Source organism: Triturus cristatus, chromosome 4_2 (assembly GCF_964204655.1).
Source record: "Triturus cristatus chromosome 4_2, aTriCri1.1, whole genome shotgun sequence".
NCBI lineage: Eukaryota > Metazoa > Chordata > Amphibia > Caudata > Salamandridae > Triturus > Triturus cristatus.
In genome coordinates, this window is record NC_140586.1 from 321,273,112 (window position 1) to 321,299,843 (window position 26,732).

Genomic DNA, 26,732 nt, shown 5'->3' on the forward strand with positions numbered 1-26,732 from the left:
GTGAGATTACAGAGTGTGTCTAAATGCCCTTGAGGAGGCATGACTGCCCAGGTCTACGTGAAACAGTGTTTGGCCCTGGACAGTAGTCAGGTGGCTAAGCAAGTGTGACATACTTGATATACATACTCCTGAGGCCCACAAATTAGAGTCCCCTGCTGCATGGGTTTGTTTTAAATACCCCAGGCACATGTGGCGAGTCAGACCAGCAATTGGAACACATATCAAGGGCACACACAGATCACATGTCAGATAACAGGCATTGGGCAAACAATTGAACCACCCATGAAACACACAACAGAGTCACGGGAACAGATGCTGTCCGGTAGCTGAAGCACAGCTGACTTCCGGGACACAGTGCCCTAGTGACACAAACAACAGACTGTAGGGGCCACACCTGTGGAACGGATGAGGAGGGTGCATCACACAATTGAGGGACCTGAGTATTGGACTACAAGACCTACGTAATGTGGAAGTGTGACCAGACCAAAAGACTGCAATTCTCATGTCAGACATAGTACACAGATTAGGCATAAATTTACCCCCTTCTTGCTGCTGTCTGCCCTTCAGCTGCCTATCCAGGTCCGGGAAGACCTCCGCCAAGATCCGGAGCATGTGAGGGGTCAGGGTCCTGTTTCCGCCCCTCCTGCGTGGAGGTGACAGCTTCAGTTGGACCCTTGCGATACTCCGGGTCCAGCCCGAAGGTCCTGCCACCTCTTCTGACAGTTGCGGATCCGGCGCTTGTAGACCCCCACCGAACGAACTGCCCGGGCGATGGTCAGCCATATCTCCTGCTTCTGGTGGGCATCAACCTGTGAGGATGACAAAGTTAAAAGTACATTAACACACATGCCCCATATTTGTGCTGCACACATTTGGATATACATGTCATCATCACAAAGAGCAATTAGTTACACAGGTAGTGCAACCATGGGGAAGGACAAATCACCTGTATGTCTGACATGTTAACAATGCCTGGGAAGTTACATCTTACACTAATGCACTTTAGCAGCAGAACACCATTTCATTACATGTCCCTCCACACTTTGGGTGATGAAAGTAGTCAGTGAGAATGCTTGCCACTGGTGTACACACTGCTAGTACTGCTAGTCAGACAACATGCACAGTGAGGAAGGCAGTGGACTGCACACTCACCTGCTCCCCTGGTTTCCCATACAGCTTGCTGTACTGTGGAAGGAGCCCATCCAGCAGGGCCTGGTTCTCCTCCTCAGTGAAGGCTGGGGCCCTCTACAGAGTACGTGCCATAGCAGGAGCAAGAGGATGCAGAGACAGCAGCAGTGGTAGCAGGGATGTGGTCCAGGAGCATGTAGTGCAGGCAAGTGAGCTCCCTGGGGGCCAGCCAGCCTTATATCTGTGCCGCAGAGGCAGAATCTGTGCCTGGTGTCCCAAGTGACAGGTCCAACACGTTTGCATTCTATGAATCTGGCCAATCCATGGAAATGTACGACTCGTGCACGCCTTCCGCATCGTTCAAATCTTCACCTTCATGACAAACTAGTAGTTGCAACATTGTTGTAGGCATCTAACTGAATTTCCAGCGCACAAGTTTTGAATCCGCATCCGTCTCCATGACAGTCCAGAGCCAATGGGTGCATCTGGCTTGGTCAACTGACTGTACAACACGTATTTTGAAAATACACATGCACCCGTCTCCATACGATTCAATGGCCAAGGCGTACGCCTGTCTCGGACCATGCCTGCCCGATGCGTATGCATGATAGTCACCCGCGTCGGACCTCATTGCAGTCAATGGCAAAGCGTACGCACGGCTCGGTCATGAATCGTGCAATGCGTACGCATTGTCACCTGCGTCGGACCTCATTGCAGTCAATGGCAAAGTGTACGCACGGCTCGGTCATGAACCGTGCAATGCGTACGCATTGTTACCTGCGTCGGACCGCATTGCAGTCAATGGCAAAGCATAGGCATGGCTCGGTCATGAACCGTGCAATGCGTACGCATTGTCACCCGCGTCGGACCTCATTGCAGTCAATGGCAAAGCGTACGTACGGCTCGGTCATGAACCGTGCAATGCGTACGCATTGTCACCCGCGTCGGACCTCATTGCAGTCAATGGCAAAGCGTACGCACGGCTCGGTCATGAACCGTGCAATGCGTACGCATTGTCACCTGCGTCGGACCTCATTGCAGTCAATGGCAAAGTGTACACACGGCTCGGTCATGAACCGTTCAATGCGTACGCATTGTCACCCACGTTGGACCTCATTGGTGTGACTATTCGATGGATTCAACACACAATTACTTGCCAGCGACACCTGTGCACACCTACCACACTACAGCATTGGCCACACAGTGTCCCATGGCATGTAAGGCTGCATTCCCTGTGTGTTGGGGGGGGCACATTTGGTTTGTTGGGTGGCACTTTTGTTCAGCCACTCTCAGGCTGTGCACGTATACATAGGGGCAGATTCCTTTGTGTGTCGTGCACATTACCACTGTGATGTGCAAATGCACAGTAATGAGCATGAGTCACGGACACAGTTTCATGTTGGATCTGTTTGGGACATGTCACATACACCCTGAGTCCTGGGGGTGATGGCATATACGTCACAGTGAGATCTGTTGCCACAATTCTGATGTGCACCCACAGTCTGTGTGCATGTTGTGTCTCAGGTGTGGCTGATCAAATGTGCCCAATGGGAGACATTCTCCACATCCATGTGGTATATGCATCTACCTGGATGGTGTGTGTGTGTGTCTAAGAGACGTACACGTAGGGCCTGCAGGGACAACAGTGGCCACTACCTGTGGGACTCACGCTTGCCTTGTGGTGTGTACGTGATATGCCATGTCCATGGCATTGTCGATGTGGCAATACAGGGACCCTGGGTATCTGCATGGCAAAGATCTTGAATGCCTGGGAGACATCAGGCCTCACTTGTCACTGTGGTGTGTGTTTGTAACGTCACAGACAGTACATAGGTCGGCTGGCACAGCCAGATGATTGGCCATTGCACTACATGTGACTCATGTGGACATGTGGAATTGAGATGTGATGTGATGGACATGTAGGTGACATGTGTCCATGCCCAACAGCACACACCTCAGTACATTGTGTAATGTCATGATCTATCATGTGATGTTGAGACTGGTCATGGCCACATGTGTGGATGAACCGACAATCTTCCTTTGTTCATCTCTGTTCTGCAGGGCACCAGCTGTCCGTCGCCCATTCCCAGACCTTGCAACCATGCAGGAACGCGACTGCATCAGACGGTACCGCTTCACCAGGCCACTGATTGAGGAGTTGGCTGAGCAGTTGGCACCACATCTGCTACCTGGCCGGACATACCCTACAGCACTGACCCCAGAGGTGAAGGTGATGGCAGCCCTGCTCTTCTTTGCTACTGGTATCTTCCAGTACACTGTGGCTACAGCAGGTGGTATGTCGCAAACTATGTTTAGTCGTGTGCTACGCGATATCTTGGAGGGGATGTTGCATTTCCTTGACCTGTACATCAAGTTCCCTAACCCAGCTGAACTCCCTGAAATAAAGGAAGCCTTTTATACACTGGGGAGGATGCCGAACGTCATCGGATCTATTGATGGGACACATGTGGCCCTGATACCACCACAGGCACATGAGCAGGCATACCGTAACAGGAAACATTTCCACTCGATCAATGCTCTGGTGGTATGTCTTGCAGACATGTGTATCACACATGTGTGTGCACGGTTCCCTGGTTCTGCGCACAATGCCTACATAATGAGGAGTAGTCGCATTGAAACGCTGATGTCACAGATGCCAGCTCAGCATGCCTGGCTTGTCGGTGTGTACGGACTGTTTCTAATTGTGTGGGTTTGTCAATGTTGTATTCCGCACTCCTACAAAACTCAGCTACTTGTTCATTTTTGTGTGTGTAGGTGACTCCGGATACCCCAACATGCCGTGGTTGCTGACACCCCTCCGGAACCCTGTGACACCAGCCGAGATGCGCTACAATGAGGCACATGGTCGGAGCAGGAGGGTGATTGAGCGGACATTCGACCTCCTGAAAAGCTGCTTTCGCTGCCTGGGCAAGACCGGAGGGGCCCTCCCATATGATCCTGCAAAAGTGTGCAAAATAATCCTTGTATGCTGCATGCTACACAACATGGCAGTGTGGAAGAAGGTGCCTCTCATCCAGGATGACGATGACGATGACCAACCTCCGCACCTGTGGAGGATCCCGGCCTGGGCCAAGATGCCAGTGATGATGAGGATGAGGGTGACGTCCGCTCACAGCTCATCAACAACTTCTTCACCTGAATGTGAGATTCCAGGGTTGTTATGTCAATGTATGGAGTTAGCCTGGAATGTGTTGTGGCTGCTCTGTTGCTGTCTGAGTGTGTCTGTGTGCCACTTGACTGGATGTGTGCAGTGATGTGTCCATTCAGGTGGTGTGTATTCCACAATAGGGTAGTACTGCTAACTTGTTTTTGTGTAGGTTTATTGTGACATGTTTGGTGCATGTGTATTGCATTTCTCTCCCGTTTTGCTGTGCTTCTGACTGTGTCTTGTGTCTGTCCATCACAGGGTAATTTCCCTGTTGTTTGTTCAACTCTGACCCCCAACACCCAGAATCCGACACCAGTGTGGGAGCAGTCAATTGACATCAAGTGATGTGCCACACACCCCTGGACTACAAATCTCAGACAGTCTGTGACCGTGTGTCCACCGTAATGTACAATTGCCTTGCAACAATTTTTTAATTAACATGTTGCTGCTGTGTAATGAACCTGTGCTATGCTTTGTTAGGTGTGTTGTCTGTCTGCCCACATCTGAGTGACATTTGCTTACCTCACCTGTGGACTTGTTACCACTGACTGTGGATAAGTGTTGTGGTTGTGCATACCTATGTGCTTCAGGTCAACATCATTGTGTGTGATGAGTAACATGGCCATGGTGAGTATGTGTTGTGTTGCCATAGTGGTGTGTCTCCCTCACATGTGTCACATCACCATGACTCACCTGACATTGGTCACATTGTTGCAGTATTTGGCATGCACTGTGTTGTGTAGCAGATCGACATCTCCATGACACCTGACAATTTGGAATCACAACAGAGGCAAGTATGGTGTACTGGTGAGTTTATTTTTGAACATGTGTGATGAAAGTGCACAGGGTGGTGGGTGCTGTACATTGGTTTGGGAATCCAAAGTTAGAGCTGGAAGTGCTGGTAGATGAAATGTCCAGAGTGAAGTCCACAGTCATCTGGTACATTGGCCCAACATGAACCCTCCATGCCATGTGGGCGAGTTGTGTGCGATTGGACAAGGTGAACGGGTTGCGCACAAAGAACATTGTCCAGAACAGGTTTAGAGGCTCTGGGGGATGTGCTGTGACATCTGCCTCTCACATGTCCTTCTTCGGACGACCCCTCTTCTTCCTGGGGGATGAACCTCAGGTGCAGGCCTCTGCGTTTCAGGGGACTCTCCGTCAGAGTCCTCGTCCCTCCCTGTGGCGCTGGCAGATGGTGTTGCAACAGATGTTGTGGCCACACAGGGAGGTGTGGACAGGTTTGTGTTGATCTGGCGGAGTCATTGGAGTATGTCCCGATGCACCGCAGTATGGGCATCCCACTTGGCCTCCATGCGGGCATTGTGGGCAGCCTGCTCCTGTTGCATGTCCTTGAGGATCCCCACTACCTGGCCAAATCCTCCGGTGCTATCCTGGTACGCATCTATGATGCGTGCCAGTTGGGGGTCATCATGCAGTCCAGACCCCTCTGCAAGGCGCGCCCTCTGCCTCCCACCCCTCCCAGCACCCCTATCCACACGGGCAGGACCAGCGGCGGGACGCACAGGTGACACTGGGACCCCTTGGGTGGTATTTGCTGTAGCTTCCGGGGGTCCTGTATCCCTGTGCTGTGGGTGTTCAGTGGCCTTGGTCTGTCCGTGTTGATGGGGGTGCCCTGTCGGTGTCCAGATGCTGGAGGCGTGGGTACAGGGGGTGCAGATGTTGATGCTGCTGGTGCTGCATGATGACTCACACCGGAGGGGCCAGGTTGGTCGTCGTCATCCGAAGAGGACAGAGTCAAACCAGAGAGCTCAGTGTCCACCAGAGTCTGGGCCTGGGAATCCTCTTCATTTGGTGCTGGGTCCCCAGCACCACCTGTGTTTGGAAGAGACACACAATGTGAGTTATGTTTCTACAGGCATCAATGGTTCACCAACATGACATTTTCTACTGTACGAACAGATGCCTGCCTGTACACTGCTTTTTAGGTCTCGCCTTGCTATCGCGTAAGCGATCGCAAAGCGAGACTATTGTAAGGGGGTTTTAAAAGTGCTCCCAAAAAACGGATTGCATGGCTAGCACGCGCACAATCACGCGCATCGTGCCGCCATGCAATCCGTTTGGCATCACACTTCAAAGGGTCCGCTCCCCCGCCTGGAATGCGCTCCCCCACCCCCAAGCGCGCGCGCGCCACACTCCGCCGGGCTTGTCTTGTTTCACACGGTTCTGTCAATGCGGCACACACATCTAATGTGTCCATGTTTTTGCCAAGGTAGTTCCGCCACGGCGCGCGATGCGCATACCTCTAAGGTGCCTGTGTTTTTCATGAGGTTCTCTCGACAACATGCACACCTTGAATGTGGTCACGATTTTTTGACGAGGATCTTTCATCAGCAAAGATACCCATCCTCAACACTTAATTCACAAAGCATACACCTAAAACTAGCCAAACCCTGCGTGCCAGCCCCATGTTACACATTTGCTGCCAAACTCTGAATAAAAGCAGTGGATTGGCGGTAGTCGAAGCAGTCTGATCCAGGAATCACTCAAACTGCATCTCGGCTTAACACACAAGTGCTTCTGGTCAAAATAGCAAAACCGGCACACAAAACACACAAAAAACTACTCTACATCGAAGCACAAAATATCCGTTAACACTCTACAGCTCCATGTATAAACGTGCATGCATACACTTTCTGCCATGCATCTGTAAAAAGGTCTATGCACAGTAACACAAAAGCTGTATGCATTTTCCTAACCACGAATTGCAATTTTACATGTTACTTATTAATAGGCTGTCTGGAATTCGGTTAAAACCGACTCTCCCCGATAGTACCCTACCGGGTGAAAATCAGCTGACTCGGTTTAAACCGAGTGTCACTGATTTTCCTTGCTATAGTGCCACTTGGCCACTTGATGGAGCCAAAGCGTTAGATGCAAAGCCCCAATGTAGTTGCTGTCCGGACTTTGTCTGAACTCTTGCAGACTATGAAGCCGCAGGGTGGATTGGAAACGCTCGTATGTTCCTGAAATTAATCGTTTTCAGCTGGATTTTCATGATCTCCGAATGATTACATCATAAGCTGCCAATAGGCCTACAGAGTCTGGCTGCACTGTTGGCAGTGCCCCACAAGCTAGAAGTCTTATGTTTGCCCTGGCTGGCAGTTACTTTATTCCATGAACCCCTTACCCTGTCTCACCTTGCCAGGCACACGCCTGAAAAGATGTGCGTCTGGAAGCAAGGCAGTTGTCTACGCTTTTCTGTACTACAACGTGCCTAAGCACACCAACACGTCTGTCGTGGCACAATTGGTGCCCCCTCGAACCCATGCATGACACCCAACACTTCCCTCAAAACTCACACCATAAACCCGCCTACTAATGGTGCAGCTGAGTAACTTCTTACCCTACTACCCAGAAGGCACTTTGTGTCCTCGATGGGAGCATGACGAGATAAAATACAGTTTCCGTCCACGAGATAAAATATAGCTTCCGTCCCCCCTGTGTGTGGCACTGCTCCTCAGTATTTTGAATAGTTGATGTCTGTGGGACTCCCAGAGGGGTTCTGCTGTACAATCTCAGTTTATTTAGTGGACTGTGGTCGAGCTTCGAGAAACGGCCCATTCTTAACATTAAATCCTGCCCTGGAAGTAGTTTACTTATGTTGAGGGAAATGGAAGTCTGTCGGGTTTCTGTCGGCACGTCTGGTCCTCTGGGTAAAGGCACTGTTAGTGTCTTTGGACGGGGCACATGTGATTGCGTGCTTGTTAAGGATTCAGCACGAAGTAAGTTATTTGCTGGCTTTGCCGTCACGGGGTTTTGGTTAACTGAAATGGGTAGCTGTGCTTGTTAAAGCAGCGTCCTGAATGTTGGCTTACGTTTTGTAAATGGTTCATTGATAAACTAACGGCACGGTATGTTTGGACCGGATGTTTCAGTAGAACAGCGGGTTAGGCATCAGTGCTGAAGGGGCCCAGTGTGCTTTCATGTGACCAGTCATTATAACCCTGTCTGTATCTTGAATCCCCTCTGCTGGCCTCCAGTGAGAGGAAAGTGGCCTTTAAAACCAATTACCAGAGGGCAGGCGGGCAACTAGAGCCAAATTTCGGCGGGGCTGGAAAAGATTTCGGGGGGGGCTAAGTCTTCCAGCCATAGGCAGAGTGGCTGTAAGAAGGGGCGAAAACGCAACAAAAGCCTCATTAACGAGTAAATGGTCTTTTAAAGACCTGTGAAGTACTCGGGTCCGGCTGCAATTAGACGGACGCCAGCCCGCGAGGCTGTCTCAGCCGGGCTGACACACATGACGGGGGGGGCTGAAGCCCGGTGAGCCCAATGGGTGTTGCGCGCCTGCCAGAGGGGTCACATGTTCCATCTGACCAGAAGCCTCCGTTCTGTCACCCAGGGCTTACTGGCTACCGTTTAGGTATGAGAGATGGGGGTTCCGGGTGGGGGTCGATCTTTTAATCTTTTAATGTCTTGGCTCCTTCCTTTGGACTTTCTTTCTCGTTGTTAATTTCTGTAATCTCATTTTCACAGCAATCTCCATCTGATCGCTTTCATGCCGGGACCTTTGATTGCAAAAGCGGGCAAACTAGGCTGGCATTGTGTAGTGGATTACAAACGGCAGCTGCCGTCCCCTCATTTTACTATTGCTGAAAGCGTGCAGTGAACTTTTTTGTGCAGGTGGAAGTTTCCAAGGTGACTGACTCAGGCGCTTTCTGCTTGGATGGGAGCATACTCCTCTATGCCTTTGGCACTGCAACATGTTCCCTGTTAGAATGCTTGCCACTTGGTAAGCAGAGAAGTGTTGAGGACCAATTCAGGACATTTTATTTCACAATGCATGAGAAATGGCTAGCTATGATGCATAGAAATGTCCCTTCACCAACCATTGCGTTTGAAACCAATGAAGCCTCACTTTGGTATGTTATGTTATGTTATGTTATCAGGTGTTTTATTGAGCGCTCAGCTACTCAAGCAGAGTGTCCCGGCGCTATTAGACCCATACCCGCAGAGCCCCGGCGAGAAAGAAGGGGCTTAATGGCCAAACAGACACGTTTTGAGCTCCTTTCTAAATGACAGTAAGCTCTCGCTCTTCCTTAAGGACAGCGGGAGGGAATTCCAGGCCCGGGGTGCAAGATATTTAAAAGACCGCCCACCAATCCGGGCACGCCTAATTGTCGGGATCGTGGCCAAAGACAATGATGCCGAACGCAAGGCTCTAGAAGGCAAATGAAAACCAATTCTCTTCCTCAAATAGAGGGCACCAGTGCCATGAAGTGCCTTAAACGCCATGGTGAGAGCCTTGAATTCAATGCGTTTCTGAATTGGCAACCAGCGAAGAGACTCCAACAGTCCCGCCGCATGGGAGCTATGGCCGAGGCCAAAGATTGCCCGTGCGGCCGAGTTCTGCACTACCTGCAAGCGTGACAGAAGGAACTTCGGAAGACCCAGGTAGAGGATGTTAGCATAGTCCAGCCTTGAACCTATCATAGCCTGTACCGTAATTTTCCTACTCTGCGCAAGTGTTAGATCCCTTCCGTAAAGGGGAATTTTCGCCAGACTTTGAGAAGTACAGCTTCATTTTTGACCGCTTTAACACTTCTGAGGGCATATGCACCCAGTTCAACTCATATGTTTCAGAACCTGGCCCAGACAATGTCAACCTTGAGGTGCACCGGTATTGGCATGGAAAGCTACGTCAGTGGCCAGAGTTGGCAAATTGTGTACTGTCTGTTTTGACGTTGCCAGTCTCAAGTGCCAATGTCGAGAGGGCCTTTTCCCAAATAAAAGTGTACATGGGTAGGAAAGAGAGAGCGCGAATGACCAAAGATTCACTGAAGAAATATTGTATGGTGTACTACAATAAATTCGACTTGTAAAAATGTATGTTAACCTCATATACACTGTACATAGACTGTCTATATTCCATGCACCAATTAAGAAAGCAAACAATAATAAAAGCAAAGCGTCCCATAAACACCGGTAAAACACCGTTTCAGTTGTTTTTTATGGCGCGAAAATTAGTAACCACTGAAAAGCACTGTTTTTTTGAGGTATTGAAATCTCTGGAAAACACTGAAAAAACACCACCAGAATTTACCAAAAATAGAAATTGAAAACAGGAAAGCCTACTTATTAAACAACAAGTATTACCAGCGAAACTCTGAATGGCAAGCACATGGTCTTCTAAATGGCAAGGACATACTCAATTTCCCAGCACAAACAGGGATATTCAGCCCCTTTTGTCCAGTCTGTGTGAAACAGTTCACTTTTTCTTGCGACACGAGCCTGGCACTCCAAACCATCATCAGACTGACAACAATACCGGCTCTTTCCACATATGAGTCTGTCACTCTTTTCACTACTGGCAAGACATCCGGGGTTGCTAGGTGATGACGCAACCAATAGGCACGCAGTGCCACACACTAAGAAGAATGCTCTTTCGAACACGGTCTTTTGGACGGGAGCCTCGCTCAGGTGCTACACAATTCATTTTGAAAACAGTACTCGGACCAGCCAGTTGTTGGTATGCATTGAGCCGCCCAGAAACAAATCTACCCAAACAAGCAGTACAGGGAAGCAGCACTAACTTCCTGCTTTACTGCTGCTTGTAAAAACAGTCTAACAGCTAATGTTCTTCAGCATCCTGCCTGAAAAATGATGAAACGCAGAGCAGTAGCACCATTCTCCCTTTTCTTCCTTTCTGTAAACAGTTTCTCTTAAGTTTCTCTTAAGTACAATGGCATCACTTTTACGGTCACCCAGGGTCAGACAGGGGCAATAAACAGGCCTCGCTGTCTAAAATAAACAAGCATTTGCAATGCAATAGGTCTCGCATCCCCCACCACCAGATCCCGTTGCTCCTTTTTTTCACTTTTCCTCCACATCCCATCTCACCTTGTTTCACTTTTCCATTCACAGACATTGAGAGCATCGATGTCCTGCACAGGAGACAGCAACATACCAGACACACTAATTTCCGCTCAAGTATACAAGCATTTCATAAGCGTATTTAATTTGAGCGTAGCTGCTTTTTTAAATATAAATACTTGTCACCTTATTTACTTTACTTTTTTCGTTAACAAATAATCAAATTCTCTTTAGGAAGCTCATTGTACAAGATGGCGGCCATGTGAAATAGCCTTGTTTTAGTCCTTCGACTCTGTCCATGACAGAAGCCGTCGCTTCTCATCTCACAGCATGCTCCGCTCTAGCAAACAGCTTGCTGTGAGTGCGAGAATTGGTGATCATTAATTATTTTGTTTATGCAGGTACAGGTTAGACATTTTACAACATGTGATTTTTTTGAAATTCAGCGGCTGGTTTCGGGTAGTTCAGACTGGCGGGGATACTGGGTGACAGAGAAGTGGTGCCTTGCTGAGGATCTGCAAATTCTTCTGCATTCTCTTTGCTGAATTTACACGGATAGAGCTACCACCATGTTGTTGCGAAATTGGCAGTTTATCAGTTGCCCAACGACAGCGACATCATTCTGTAGCTAAGTTCCCTCCAGGGTGCACATTCCTCTCTAATGCCGCACACTAAAATGCCTCGGGTGCACAGACCAACAGGCTGGGAATATGCTGATGTGCAATCCACCTATCCTTTAAAAAAACGAAAAAAAGAAAATGACTTTCAGTCCAAAAGCACATGGACAGTTACATAAATGTAAGAATCACATTTATTTATAAAGAACTATAGGGCGCTGTGAGAAGTTGGCCTGGTATATGATGCTCACTAGTTAAAGTGATCACCTTGTACCATGCCAAGCAACCCTTATGGTGTGGTTGTAAGTCAACCTTTTCGGACTAGCTGCCCTAGTGGTAGCGTAGGCTAAGCAGTCTTTGAGGCTAAACTCGTGAAGCGTGTTAAGCCAGCTGTTTTACCAAATGCAACCCCCTTTTATACCAATGAAAGGACACCACACAGATATATATTCAAAATATATATGTATTTATTTCTCAAAGTAACCCCTAGTCTCTTTATGAGCACAGGAGCACAAATTGTCAAACAAGATTACAGTAGAATACACAGAAGTTGCACTTTATATGGATAGGCCCTGGTGGCCACTCGAACCATATACTAAAATAGTGGTATAAGTACCACGAACAGAAAAGGGAAAAGGCCTAGGGCCTCTAGAATCGCTGGGCCTACAAGGAGCTAACTTCAGTTAGTGACCAGGAGGTCCACGGGTGGCGTGTGCAGAGCAAATAGTCACACGCGTGCTCCCATAGGTTTCAATGGGTGCGTAAAAAGTACAAAGTTACTGCAAAGAGGATCTTCCGGATGGACTAGGAACTCAAGATTTGGAACACAGGCACTAGAGATGTAATACTACACTTGGGCACAGGTGTGCCAGCTTTACCTCACCCACAGGAAGCGGGTGCATAGGCCTCGAAGTGCGTCGGGTTTCTTCTATCTGTTTCGTGGAGCCTGAAGACAAAGATGCTGCAGGCGGTCGGTCCGGGAGAGATGCAGTGGATCCAAGAGTGGATCGGAGATGTTGAAGACCTGTAAGCAGAGGGGACAGTGTTCACAGTCACTAGCCAGTGACCGGCGTGGCACCAGGTGGGTACCAGGCAATGTCGGGTGCAAACAGGAAGAAAGGTGTAGCTTGTCTCTGCAGCCACGTGGTTCCTGGAGGTCGACGACGTCCAGGAGTCAGTTCACGAGCTGTCCCACGCAGGCTCTCGCTGTCGGCGGTGTCGGCGACTTGATCAAAGCAAACAAGCCTTGGCAAAAGCAATTGTTGTAGGAGATGAAATAAGCTGATGGTTCTGACCAGCAAGGTCAGAAGGACTGCTCCTTTGGAGGGGAGCAAGGGCCAGTCTGGAGCAACCAGACCAGCGGTGTATTTCTTGAAGTTCGTCGCCAAGATGGCTACTAGCCAGCGGGCCAGCAACCGGTTAGGCGCATCGAGTGGCAAAATGCAGAAGGGCCCCACGCAGATCGTGGAGATGCTGGAGGGCTCACCTTTGGTGCAGATGCTGCTCGGGTGTTGGGCTTCTCAGATCCCAAAGCACAACTTGGAGGGAGCCTCGGTTGTTGCACTTGTCAGCTTGTCGTAGTTGTTCCAAGATGGCTGGCTCCACGTGTCTCGGTGCCTCCACGGGTCTCCTCTTTTCAGGGACTGTGGATCGGGCGGTGAGAGGTCTGGAGGTCCAGGTCTTGTCAGTCTCTGGGCTCGGGCTCCGGCGGGAGGCAGCGGCAAAGCAGACGTTGATTCGCTGGATGGTGCTTGCGTTAGCAAGGTGGTCACTCCCTCACAGGAGCTGGTTTGCTGACACACACACAGTCATCCACAACCACTCCACAGTCCTCTGAGACCTCTCCCTCCCAGCCCCCTTCCCTTGCCTCACCTGCAACCCCATCCCCCCAGAAGCTCTTCCTCTGTGACCTTGGCCTCTTCCCCACCGACCCAGCAGATACTGATTACAAGGGGAAGAGGAAGTCCCCACACACAGAAGGGAGTGCCCCTCATACCCGGACACCCTCCCCCAGGCGCAGTCAGACAGAGACGCCCACCCGCAAGTCCCCCCGGTGCAAGAAGAGCAAGACCCCCCAACACCACGCAGCTCCAAGGCAAAGTCTCCATCCTCCAACCCCCAGGCCACCACTCCAGGGGTTCCCCTGCCACTCCCTGCCCTGGGTTCCTCCACACACAGATACACCATCCCCAAAATGCTAAGGCCATCCCCCCTAGCACTTGCTCCTCCACACCTGGTCAGGCAGTTAGTGCCACTGATGTGGGGACCGTGTCCCCACCCCCTGCCCTGCAGACCTCACCTGTCCCCCATTCTGCTCCCATGGATGTAGGCACTGCTTTGGAGTCCACGCCCACCCCGTCTGACTTGGGCACTGCAGTGGTGAGCCAATCCACTCCATCTGACCTGCCCACTGGAGTTGTGCCGGCACCCACCCCATCTGACTTGTGCCCCACAGTTGTGACAGCACCCACCACTTCAGTCATCTCCACTGCAGTTGCAGGGGAGATTGGCTTCAGTTCTCTGTGCAGCAGAGCGTCGAAGTTCCCGTCTTCTTCTTAGTGTTAAGTTGATTCCAGGATGTCTGAAGTCTTAGGACACAGCTCCTACCTTTAAGCGGATTCTAGGGGCCGGACTACCTGCTAGGTCCCTCCCTATGGGTGGGACCAGGAAGGGGGGTGGTCCCCTCCCCATAGAGCTTTCTGTACTCTGGAAGGAGCCCGTCCAGCAGGGCCTGGTTCTCCTCCTCAGTGAAGGCTGGGGCCCTCTCCAGTGTACGTGCCATAGCAGGAGCCAGAGGATGCAGAGACAGCAGCAGTGGTAGCAGGGATGTGGTCCAGTAGCATGTAGTGCAGGCAAGTGAGCTCCCTGGGGTCCAGCCAGCCTTATATCTGTGCCGCAGAGGCAGACTCTGTGCTATGTGTCCAAAGTGATAGGTCCAACACTGTTTCATTCTATGAACCTGGCCAATCCATTCAAAAGTACGACTCGTACACGCCTTTCGCATCGTTCAAATCTTCAACTTCATGGAACACTTGAAATTGCAACATTGTTGTAGGCATCCAACTGAATTTCCAGTGCACAACTCGTACAAGTTTTGAATCCGCATCCGTCTCCATGACAGTCCTGAGCCAATGGGTGCGCCCGGCTCATTCAACTGACTGTACAATGCGTATTTTGAATGTACACATGCACGCGTCTCCATACGATTCAATGGCCTAGCCGTACGCCTGACTCGGACCATGCCTGTCCGACGCGTATGCATGAAAGTCACCCACGTCGGACCTCATTGGATTCAATGACAAGGCGTACACGCGGCTCGGACATGACCCGTGCAATGCGTACGCATTGTCACCCGCGTCGGACCTCACTGGATTCAATGACAAGGCGTACGCACGGCTCCGACATGACCCGTGCAATGTGTACGCATTGTCACCTGCGTCGGATCTCATTGGATTCAATGACAAGGCGTACGCATGGCTCGGACATGACCCGTGCAATGCGTATGCATTGTCACCCGCGTCAGACGTCATTGGATTCAATGACAAGGCATACGCACGGCTCGGACATGACCTGTGCAATGCGTACGCATTGTCACCCGCGTCAGAACTCATTGGATTCAATGACAAGGCGTACGCACGGCTCGGACATATCTGTGTGCATGTTGTGTCTCAGATGTGGATGATCACATGTTACCAATGGGTGACAGTCTCCACATCCATGTGGTACATGCATCAACCTTGATGGGGTGTGTGTCTAAGAGACGTACATGTAGGGCCGGCATGAACAACAGTGGCCACTACCTGTGGGACTTACGCTTGCCTTGTGGTGTGTACGTGCTACGCCATGTCCATTGCTGTGTTGATGTGGCAATACAGGGAGCCTGGGTTTCTGCATGGCAAAGATCTGTGATGCCTGGGAGACATGAGTCCTCACTTGTCACTGGGGTGGGTTTTTTTAACGTTGCAGCAGCACATAGGTTGGGTGACACAGCCAGATGATTAGCCCATTGCACTACATGGGACTCATGTGGACATGTGGAATTGAGATGTGAGGTGGTGGTCCTGTAGGTGACATATGTGTCCATGTCCAACAGCACACACCTCAGTACATTGTGTAATGTCATGAACTAGCATGTGATAGTGATCGTGGTCATGGCCACATGGGGGGATGTACTGACAATCTTCCTTTGTGCATCTCTGTACTGCAGGGCACCACCTGTCCATGGTCCATTACAAGACCTTGCAACCATGCAGGAACGCGACAGCATCAGACAGTACCGCCTCACCAGGCCACTGATTGAGGAGTTGGCGGAGCAGTTGGCGCCACATCTGCTACCTGGCCGGACATACCCTACAGCACTGACCCCAGAGGTGAGGGTGATGGCAGCCCTGCACTTCTTTGCTACTGGTACCTTCCAGTACACTGTGGCCACTGCTGGTGGGATGTCGCAAACGATGTTTAGTCGGGTGCTATGTGATGTCTTGGAGGGGATGTTGCACTTCCTCGATCTGTATATCAAGTTCCGGAGCCAAGATGAACTCCCTGAAATTAAGGATGCCTTTTATACACTGGGGAGGATGCCGAACGTCATTGGATCCATTGATGGGACACATGTTGCCCTGATACCACCACAGGCACATGAGCAGGCATACCGTAACAGGAAGCACTACCATTCGATCAATGCTCTGGTAGTCTGTCTTGCTGACATGTGGATCACACATGTGTGTGCACGGTTCCCTGGTTCGGTGCACGATGCCTACATTATGAGGAGTAGTCACATTGCAACGCTGATGTCACAGATGCTAGCTCAGCGTGCCTGGCTTGTCGGTGTGTACTGACTGTTCCTCATTGTGTGTGTTTGTCAGTGTTGCATTCCGCACTCCTACAAAACTCATCTACTTCTTCATTTTTGTGTGTGTAGGTGACTCCGGATACCCCAACATGCCGTGGTTGCTGACAGCCCTCAGGAGCCCTGTGACACCAGCCGAGCTGCGCTACAATGAGGCACATGGTCGGAGCAGGAGGGTGATTGAGTGGACATTCGGCCTCCTGAAAAGCCGCTTTCGCTGCCTGGACAAGACCGGAGGGGCCCTCCCATATGAGCCTGCAAAGGTGTGCAAAATATTACTGGTCTGCTGCATGCTACACAACATGGCGGTGCGGAAGGTTTGTGCCTCTCATCCTGGATGAGGATGACGACGACCAACGTCCGGCACTCGTGGGGGATCCCGGCCTGGGCCAAGATGCCAGTGATGATGAAGATGATGGTGACGTCTGCTCCCAGCTCATCAACAACTTCTTCACCTGAATGTGAGTTTCCAGGGTTGTTATGTGAATGTATGGAGGTAGCCAGGAATGTATTGAGCCAGCTCTGTTGCTGTCTGAGTGTGTCTGTGTGCCACTTGACTGGATGTGTGCTGTGATGTGTCCATTCAGCGGGTGTGTACTCCACAATAGGGTAGTACTGCTAACTAGTGTTTGTGTAGGTGTTTTGCAACATGTTTTGTGCATGTTTATTGCATTTCTCTCTGTGCTTTTGACTGTATCTTGTCTGTCCTTCCCAGGGTCCTTTGCCTGTTGTGTGGTCAACACTTACCCACAACACCCAGAAGCCAACACCAGTGTGGAAGTTGACAATTCCCATCAACTGATGTACCACACATCCCTGGACTTCCATTCTCCAACACATTGTGAGCGTGTGTCCACTGTTACGTAGAATTACCATGCAACTATTGTGGAATAAACGTGTTGCTGATGTGTAATGAACCCGTGCTACGCTTTGTTAAGTGTGTTGTCTGTCTTTCCACATCTGAGTGACATCTGCTTACCTCACCTGTACTGGTAGATGAAATCTCCAGAGTAAAGTCCACAGTCGTCTGCTACATTGGCCCAACATGAACCCTCCATGTCATGTGGGTGAGTTGTGTGCGATTGGACAAGGTGAGCGGGTTGCGCACAAAGAACATTGTCCAGAACAGGTTTGGAGGCCCAGGGGGATGTGCTGGGACATCTGCCTCTCACATGTCCTTTTTCGGACGACCCCTCTTCTTCTGGGGGGGGATCCTCATGTGCAGGCCTCTGCAGTGCAGGGGACTCTCCGCCAGAGTCCTCCTCTCTCCCTGTGGCGCTGGCAGATGGTGTTGCGACAGATGTTGTGGGAACACAGGGGGGTGAGGACAGGTTGGTGTTGATCTGGCGGAGGCATTGTAGTATGTCCCGATGCACCGCAGTAAGGGCATCCCACTTTGCCTCCATGCGGGCATGGTGGGCGACCTGCTCCTGTTGCATGTCCTTGAGGATCCCCACTACCTGGCCAAATCCTCCGGTGCTATCCTGGTACGCATCTATGATACGTGCCAATTGGGGGTCATCATACAGTACAGACCCCTCTGCAAGGCGTGCCCTGTGCCCCCCACTCCTCCCAGCACCCCACTCCACACGGGCAGGACCAGCGGCGGTACGCACAGGTGACCCTGGGACCCCTTCAGTGGTGTTGCTGGTGGTGTTTTGCTGTAGCTTCCGGGGGGTCCTGTGTCCCTGTGCTGTGGGTGTTGATTGTCCTTGGTCTGTCCATGTTGGCGGGGGTGCCCTGTCGGTGTCCAGATGCTGGAGGCGTGGGTACAGGGGGGGCAGATGTTGCTGCTGCTGGTGCTGCATGATGGCTCACACCGGAGGGGCCAGGTTGGTCGTCATCATCCGAAGAGGACAGTGAGAGAGTCAAACCAGAGAGCTCAGTCTCCAACAGAGTCTGGGACTGGGTATCCTGGTCATTTGGCACTGGGTGCCCAGCACGACCTGTGTTTGGAAGAGACACACAATGTGATTTATGTTTCTACATGCATCGTTGGTTCACAAACATGAGATTTTCTACTTTTAAAACAGATGCCTGCATGTACACTGCTTTTTCCCAGCTTGTCACAGACAGAGTTTGATCTTGTTGTTGGCCATTTGCCAGCATGGCCTTGTGCTCCCCACAACAGAGCCCAGTGTCAGACATCTTGTCGGTCCCTTCCCACTCCCTGTGAGGCAAGTATGTTTCAGGTTGATCTTGCTGGGACATGTGGGTGAGTGTAGGTTGTCTGTGACTGCGAGTCCCATCATACTCTTGGCTACACCCCCCTTCCCAGCATGCCCATGCTTCCTCCCTCTTGACTCTGCTTCCCTGTGAAGGGGTGTGACAGCAATGGCAAGATGGCTGACTGTGAAATCCTGGTGTTTGTTTGGCTACAAGCCCCAAGTGAGCCCCTGTGCTTCAAACAGCAGCATGCAGTACGGGGTATCTTTTGCTGATATTTCAATGAGGTGTGTGTCAATGCATTGTACCCGGTGAGTTGTGTGGAGTTTGTGTTGGGGGGGTGTCTCCCCATGCTGATTAGTATGGTCAGGGCTGTCAGTCCTCCTTCCCATCATGACACGTGCTTCCATTGTAGGGCATGCAAGTTGTCTTTCAGGATGTCAGTCAGTGGTGTCCTGCTTCTGATTTGCGCACATGTCCTAGCAGGGCCTTGTGCTCCCCACAGCAGGACCCAGTGTCAGCCATCTTGTCAGTCATTTTCCACTCCCTGTGATGTGGGTATGTTTCAGAGAGGTCTTGATGGGCCAATCAGGAGGGGGAGCATTATCTGTGACTACAAACACCATCATGCTTTTGGATACACTCACTTCACCTGCATCCCCACTATTCCTTCCTGACAGTCAGCTGCACTGTGAGGTGGTGTGTTTGTGGTGTCAAACTGTCTGGCTGGGTGTATTTGGCTTAGTGCCACTGGCATGCTGTATTTGTCTGTAGGTTGGTGCATGTCATGACACAGTCCCCAGTCACTATGAGATGACAGATATTGTGTGTGTGTGACTGGCATACACATCTTGGTTTGATTATCTATTGGTTAGTGTAGCTTTGCTTGGGGTGCATGGTTTCACTGTCCCCTTGCCACACAATCTTGGGTATGTTGTTTGTGTACTCACCAGTCTCTGGGATGTCTGTTAGGCCATGGACGCTCTCTGGTGGTAGGATGACCCGCACCTTCTCCTCCCAGGTCCTGAGGTAGACTGGTTTGGCAGGAGGGCCACCGCCGGTGCACTGACTCAAGGCGCGATCTTTTTCGATGAGTTTCTTGACCCTCCTGCGCACATCATACCACCTGTTCTGGATATCGTCCTTTGTGCGCAACGTTGGTGCTTGTGCGTTCACCTTGTCCACAATCCTGGCCCACATCTTGGTTTTCTGTGAGATGGGGGTCCTTTGAACCAATGTACCTAACAAACGTGGCTCTACTCTGATGATCTCATCTACTAGCACTTCTAACTCCCTATCTGTGAACTTTGGATTCTTCTTTGGAGCCATAGTGATGGGTGGTGGTGGTGGGGATGTGTGTGTGAGGGTGCAAGTGATTGTGGGTTGGTGTTGGTTTTGCTGGGTGTATGTGTGTGTGCTTTTGTAGGAGGTGCTGACTGTGTGTGAGTTGTGTGATGTGTGAGTTGTGAGTGTGTCTGTGGTTGCTGTATACTGGTGTTTGCTGCTGGCTGTGTCTCCTGTTTGCAAGGGATGATGGTAGTGATTGTAGTCCTTTATATAGTTGTAGTTGTGGGTGTGTCTTTGTCCAATTAATTTGTTTAGGGTATTTATTGGCTTAGTCATTGCTTGTTTGGTCCTTTTTCTGTCTTTTTTCCTTTGTGTTTTGTAGGCATGAATGAGACGTTCATGTGACGGAAACGGATGCTGCTGTTGTCTCGTGCAGGCTTCTCCGCCTCGTTCACGCTGCCTGTCTTCTGTGTTTGGTAGGCGATGTTCACGGCGGTCTCTATTGCTTGTGTGCCGGGTTGTCTGTGCGTGTCGATCGTGCGGCTTGGTCTCTGTGCGAGTCGGTCTAGTTTTACATGCATTGCATCGTACTGAGCTAATCGTACATCGCGGGTACGGGTCGGTCGGGTTGTTTCCGGGTTCGTGTCAGTCGGTGAAAATCGCGTTGGTTTTCCGGCCGGATCACTATTTTCCCTCCGGCTCGGTCGTACGGCTTGTATTCCGTACGTGTCGGTTGGAATTCACTCGCGTTGCATCGTACTGCACGGGTCGTACGGCGCTGGTCCGTGTCGGTCGGTATTCGGTCCGGGGCCGTGTCGGTCGGTTCGTTTTGCCGCCGGAATCGGAATCAACCCCTAATTATTAATAAAAATAAATTAACTACTTAACACCTTTTTCTCCTATAAACCCCAAACCACACACATAAAATAAATTACACAATTACCATAATGAATGACCAATCAATTAATAAAAAGTAGTTAACTACCAATTATTAATTCATAGATTAAAAATAAATTACTTCCCACCCTTTACACCTTAAAACACACACCTAAAATTAATTACACAATTACCATAATTAATTACAAATTAAATAATTATTATTAATTAACAACAAATTATTAATTAATTAATTAATAACAAATTACTTTACACATTTAACACTATAACATCTCAATTGAACAATTAATAAATCGAAAATAATCAATGAATTTAATATAAATACATTACTTCCCACCCTATTCCCCTATAAAGCCACAACCAGCTACGGAATGAAAAATGCAAAATTAAAAAAAATTAAACTTGTAAAAATTTAACACATATATTAAAAATACAAACAATTCTATACAAAAACATACATCACATACATTTAAAACATATACTAAAATACATAACTCTAATTAAAAAAATCGATATTTTTAACAGCTATACTTTTGCAAATTATATTAAACACTTCGATATTTTTAAAATCGATATTACTTACCTTAATTTGATATTCTTGACCAAGATATTCCTGCTGTCGATATTTCTGAACCACAATATTTCTGACTCAATATTTGTGCAACTCGATATTTTAAACTCGATATTCTGTCTCCACACACTTTGATCTTTGAGCTTTTGGATATTTGAAAGAACCTCTCATTCTTTGGGAAAGGCCAACAAAGTGGTCAGTGATGAGTATTTTGCTTGTGCAAAAGTTTTATTAAGCTCAAAAGATTTGTGAAATGTAGCTAATTTTGTGGCAGCTACATGTCACGTAATTATTCTCTGATGAAGACTGCCCTGAGAAGAAAATGTCCTCTGGGAGCAGAAAACGTCACATGGGAGACATTTTATCTTTGAACCAGTCATCTTATCAGTATTTTGCCTTGGAAGATGAGTGGCTGCCATTTGTGACACTGTAAAATTTATTTTTGTGAAATGTGACATCATTTAATGTAATTCTTACGAAATTTCATAAAAGGACATTTTTGCTAGTTTTTGTGTTCCATTTTATGAGTGTTAAAACAGCTGGCTACAATGTAATAGGATAGTTTAAGTGTGCCCAGGTCCGTCACATGGCTTGGTGAAGATCAGTGAAAGGCTTTAGGGTACTGGAGTAGTTATTCGAAGAAGGGAGATAGAGCAGCCAAAGCTCACCTAAAGCAATTATTGTCTTTTAAAAACATGATTGGATCCTTGAAGAAATTGCTCCAGGGCAATTGTTGGATCATTTTTTTGCACGGATACCCTGGCCGTGGAGAGGAGCACCATTTCAAGATTCAGAAAGGCTGCAGGGGAACGATTCCCTACAGGTCAGCATGGACTTCCAGCACATATTGCAGCTTGTGTTGTTTATCCCCACCCTACTGCAGGGAATATAATTAATGTGGCAACTGTGATGATGCATCGAACTTACTAAAAGGAAAAAGTTTAACCTTATTCCCTTGAACATTGTATTTTTCAGAACAACATGTCTCATCAGGCAATTCGATGGTAAAATCGAGCCGCGCCCACTATGAGCGATGATGTAACCCAATAAAATGAATAAATCAAGGGAAATGAGCCGTCCTTGCCTCATCAGCAACAGCCCATGAAGAAGCGGCAGAGCGCTGTTAAACACGTTGGCAGGAGAAGCAGTGGGGAAGCAAAAGACGAGCTGATTTGCCAATACAGAACGGATGGTTGGAGCTCCGTCGTGTGCCCTCTCATTGCTTCAGGGCAATTGTTGAATCAGCCATTAACTTGCCCGTGATCAAGGAGAAAAATCTCCGAAACGCTTAGGGCGCAGTTTTATCTTCAGTGCATGCTGGTTTTACAATAAAGGGACCTGTAGAAATGTTGTGAGACCCGCCTGTGTTCGAGTGAGGTTCCGTCTGTTGGGCAACTTGAGCGTGTATATTTTCTGGCCTGTCCAAGGTCGTGGAACCGCACCACCACCAATAACAGGTGGCCTGCTGCTTTCGGATATACGGAAAGCCTAGCAGAGCACAGGTATGGATGAATTTACCGGCAATGCTGCTTTAGGCTCATTGGAGCTGTGAACATCGAAATGACTGTTAATGTGGCAAAACCAGTCCAAAACTTCAATAAAGAAGGCGCTGACTCCGTGGGTAAATAACCAAAGAAAGATTCTTTTAATTCCACAAGACCTAGATGCGTTTCGGCGGCGGACCGCCTTGCTCACTAAAGCAGGTATCTCATATATATAATTAAAGTAATAATTTAGAATTTTGACATTTATTTTGTTACTTTTATAATTTCAATACAATTTATTTTCATAATTCATAATATTAAATTGGCTTTGTTAGACGGACCGGGAGGGTCGGCCGAGGACAAGGGGAGAGGTCTCCGGGGAGAGCCGTCTCCAGCGATCGTACAGATGAATAACTTCCCCCCCACAGATATACACCACACAAGGATAAGATTTAGCGTTCTTATAGGTGATTTCTTAAGGTACGATGAAATGGTACAAGGAGGTCTGGACTCAGGGGTCCCCTCGATTCGAGTCTCTTGGTTTGGGGAAAGGGGGTAGCGGGACAGTCTGGTTACCAATCTGGTAGCTGAGATGGTATGGTGGATAGCTCACAATCCTCGAGCTCGGTGTTCTAGCTTGGACGGGCCGCGGCAGCGCCAGCAGGTCCCGGTGAAGATGGTCGTTACACGGTCCGCGGCGGCGCCAGCAGGTCCCGGTGAAGGTGGTCGTTACACGGTCCGCGGCAGCGCCAGCAGGTCCCGATGAAGGTGGTCGTTACAACGGTCCGCGGCAGCGCCAGCAGGTCCCGACGAGGATGGATGATGCAGAAGGCCGCGGCAGCGCCAACAGGCAGGACGATAGTTCACAAGCAGGGCTACGGCAGCGCCAGTAGTCCGTCAAGGCTGAGTTCTCTCGGTGTCTCTCGACTCCAGGATACAACTGCCCTCCTGCTCTGGAGCTGCCCTAGTTATAGGTCTGGCGCCCTTTGATGTCCGGACCCTCGCACTTGGAGGTCGGGGGGTCTGGGATGAGGGAGTCCAGACACCCAGCAGGGGGTGGAGCCAGCGCCTGGGGGAGCTGGAGGGTGATCGGCACCTGGCGGGGGAGAGCCCTTGACGCTTCTTTCTCCCATTGACCTGCCAAGTGGTCCGTTCACCTCCTGGGTGGATGGTGGTGCCGGGATGTCGGGGCCGGCCCGGCCCCGGGTTAGGGTCGAGCCGAGGCCATGCGGCCTCGTGGCGCAGCGCCCAAGATGGCGGCTGAGCCGGCCGGGGGAGCCGGTAGTGGTTCGGCCCCAGGATACATGGCTGTCCGGGGGCAGGAGTTCCGTTGGGAGACGGGGTGCGGGTTGCCCTTGGGGGTAACACCTGGGAGTCCGGGGCTTGGGCCCTGTCATGCGGGGAGGGAGCAAGCCCTTCATGTGGCCTGTCCAACAGGCTTAGATTGGAGTGAGAATATTAAATGTCTCCCTTTTAGGTGCCGATTCCGATCCTGTAAAACCCGGGTACAAATGGTCGTACGGAGCGTTTTCTCCGTCCGACTCGTACCCGGGAAAAACACCTTACAAACTCGCAAGTACGATTCGCACAGAAATACCATTTCCGTACGAGTCGTAAAAAACACCGACCGGCAAAAAAATACATACAAATCTGATTCTGGACGGCGCATACGCGACGTCTGGACGGAGTCAGGCAGTGTTTTATGGACCAGCAAGTACGATTCATGCCGACGTCACTCCGCACGTAGCATTTTTTATGGGAGCCAAAAACTGCCGGTAAATTGAGGACGACGCGAACAAGGAGCACCGGTACGCGATGGACAGCGATGGACCCCAACCTACGCGTCATTCCGGCCCTCATAGCCTACGACCTCGTGTTCAGAAACCGACGCAGGCGCCGCAGAAGGTCAGAACAACCCCCAGGGGCAAAGGGGGGGGGGGTGCAAGGGGCAGGAAACATAACCCACACCCCACAAAATACTAATACATCCTGCACATTAATTACCTCCATGGTCTGGTCACTTCGGGGGGCGTGTCCACCAATCCCACATCCCGCCACAACGGAAGTGGACGTGGACGCGTACCCGTCACCACCACAATGGTGGTACGGGACGTACCCACGCCCCTCAGAGCGTGGGTACGGTCCGTACCACCATTGCAGTGGTGATGTAGGGGTACGCGTGTACGGCCCGCACCCAGCCCCCAGAGCGTGGGTACGGTCCGTACCACCATTGCAGTGGTGATGTAGGGGTACGCGTGTACGGCCCGTACCCACGCCCCCAGAACGTGAGTACGGTCCGTACCACCATTGCAGTCGTGATGTAGGGGTACGCGTGTACGGCCCGCACCCACGCCCCCAGAGCGTGGGTACGGTCCGTACCACCATTGCAGTGGTGATGTAGGGGTACGCGTGTACGGCCCGTACCCACGCCCCCAGAGCGTGGGTACAGTCCGTACCACCATTGCAGTGGTGATGTAGGGGTACGCGTGTACGGCCCGTACCCACGCCCCCAGAGCGTGGGTACGGTCCGTACACGCGTACCCCTACATCACCACTACAATGGTGGTACGGACCGTACCCACGCCCCCCAGAGCGTGGGTACGGGCCGTACCACGCGTACCCCTAGGTCACCGCCACAATGGTGGTACGGCCCGTACCCACGCTCCCCAGAGTGTGGGTACGGGCTGTACCACGCGTACCCCTACGTTACCGCCACAATGGTGGTACGGCCCGTACCCATGCTCTGGGGGGCATGGGTATGGGTCGTACCACGCGTACCCCTACGTCACCGCCACAATGGTGGTACGGCCCGTACCCACGCTCCCCAGAGCGTGGGTACGGGCCGTACCACGCGTACCCCTACGTTACCGCCACAATGGTGGTACGGCCCGTACCCATGCTCTGGGGGGCATGGGTACGGGCCGTACCACGCGTACCCCTACGTCACCGCCACTATGGTGGTACGGCCCGTACCCACGCCCCCAGAGCATGGGTACGGGCCGTACCACGCGTACCCCTACGTCACTGCCACTATGGTGGTACGGCCCGTACCCATGCCCCCAGAGCATGGGTACGGGCCGTACCATGCGTACCCCTACATCACCGCCACTATGGTGGTACGGCCCGTACCCACGCCCCCAGAGCATGGGTACGGGCCGTACCACGCGTACCCCTACAGCCCCATTACATGATGGATACAAGGCGTACACACGCCACGGATGTAGGTGTACGGCTTGGTGCAGCACATCAGCTGTAAATTGGGAGTGGTGTATGCCCAGGACAGCAGTGTACCACAGCAAGGGCGCAAGTGGGTGGGTGCAGAGGAATACCAGCAGTGGACAGGGACATGTGAGGGGTGGGTGCATATCACTCCCAGCAGTGGACAGAGACATGGGGGTGGGTGCAGAGGACTCCCAGCAGTGGACAGAGACATGGGGGTGGGTGCAGAGGAATACCACTAGTGGACAGGGACATGTGAGGGGTGGGTGCCCATCACTCCCCGCAGTGGACAGAGACATGGGGGTGGGTGCAGAGGACTCCCAGCAGTGGACAGAGACATGGGGGTGGGTGCAGAGGACTCTCAGCAGTGGACAGAGACATGGGGGTGGGTGCAGAGGACTCCCAGCAGTGGACAGAGCCATGGGGGTGGTTGCAGAGGACTCCCAGCAGTGGACAGAGACATGTGAGGGGCGGGTGCCCATCACTCCCAGCAGTGGTCAGAGACATGGGG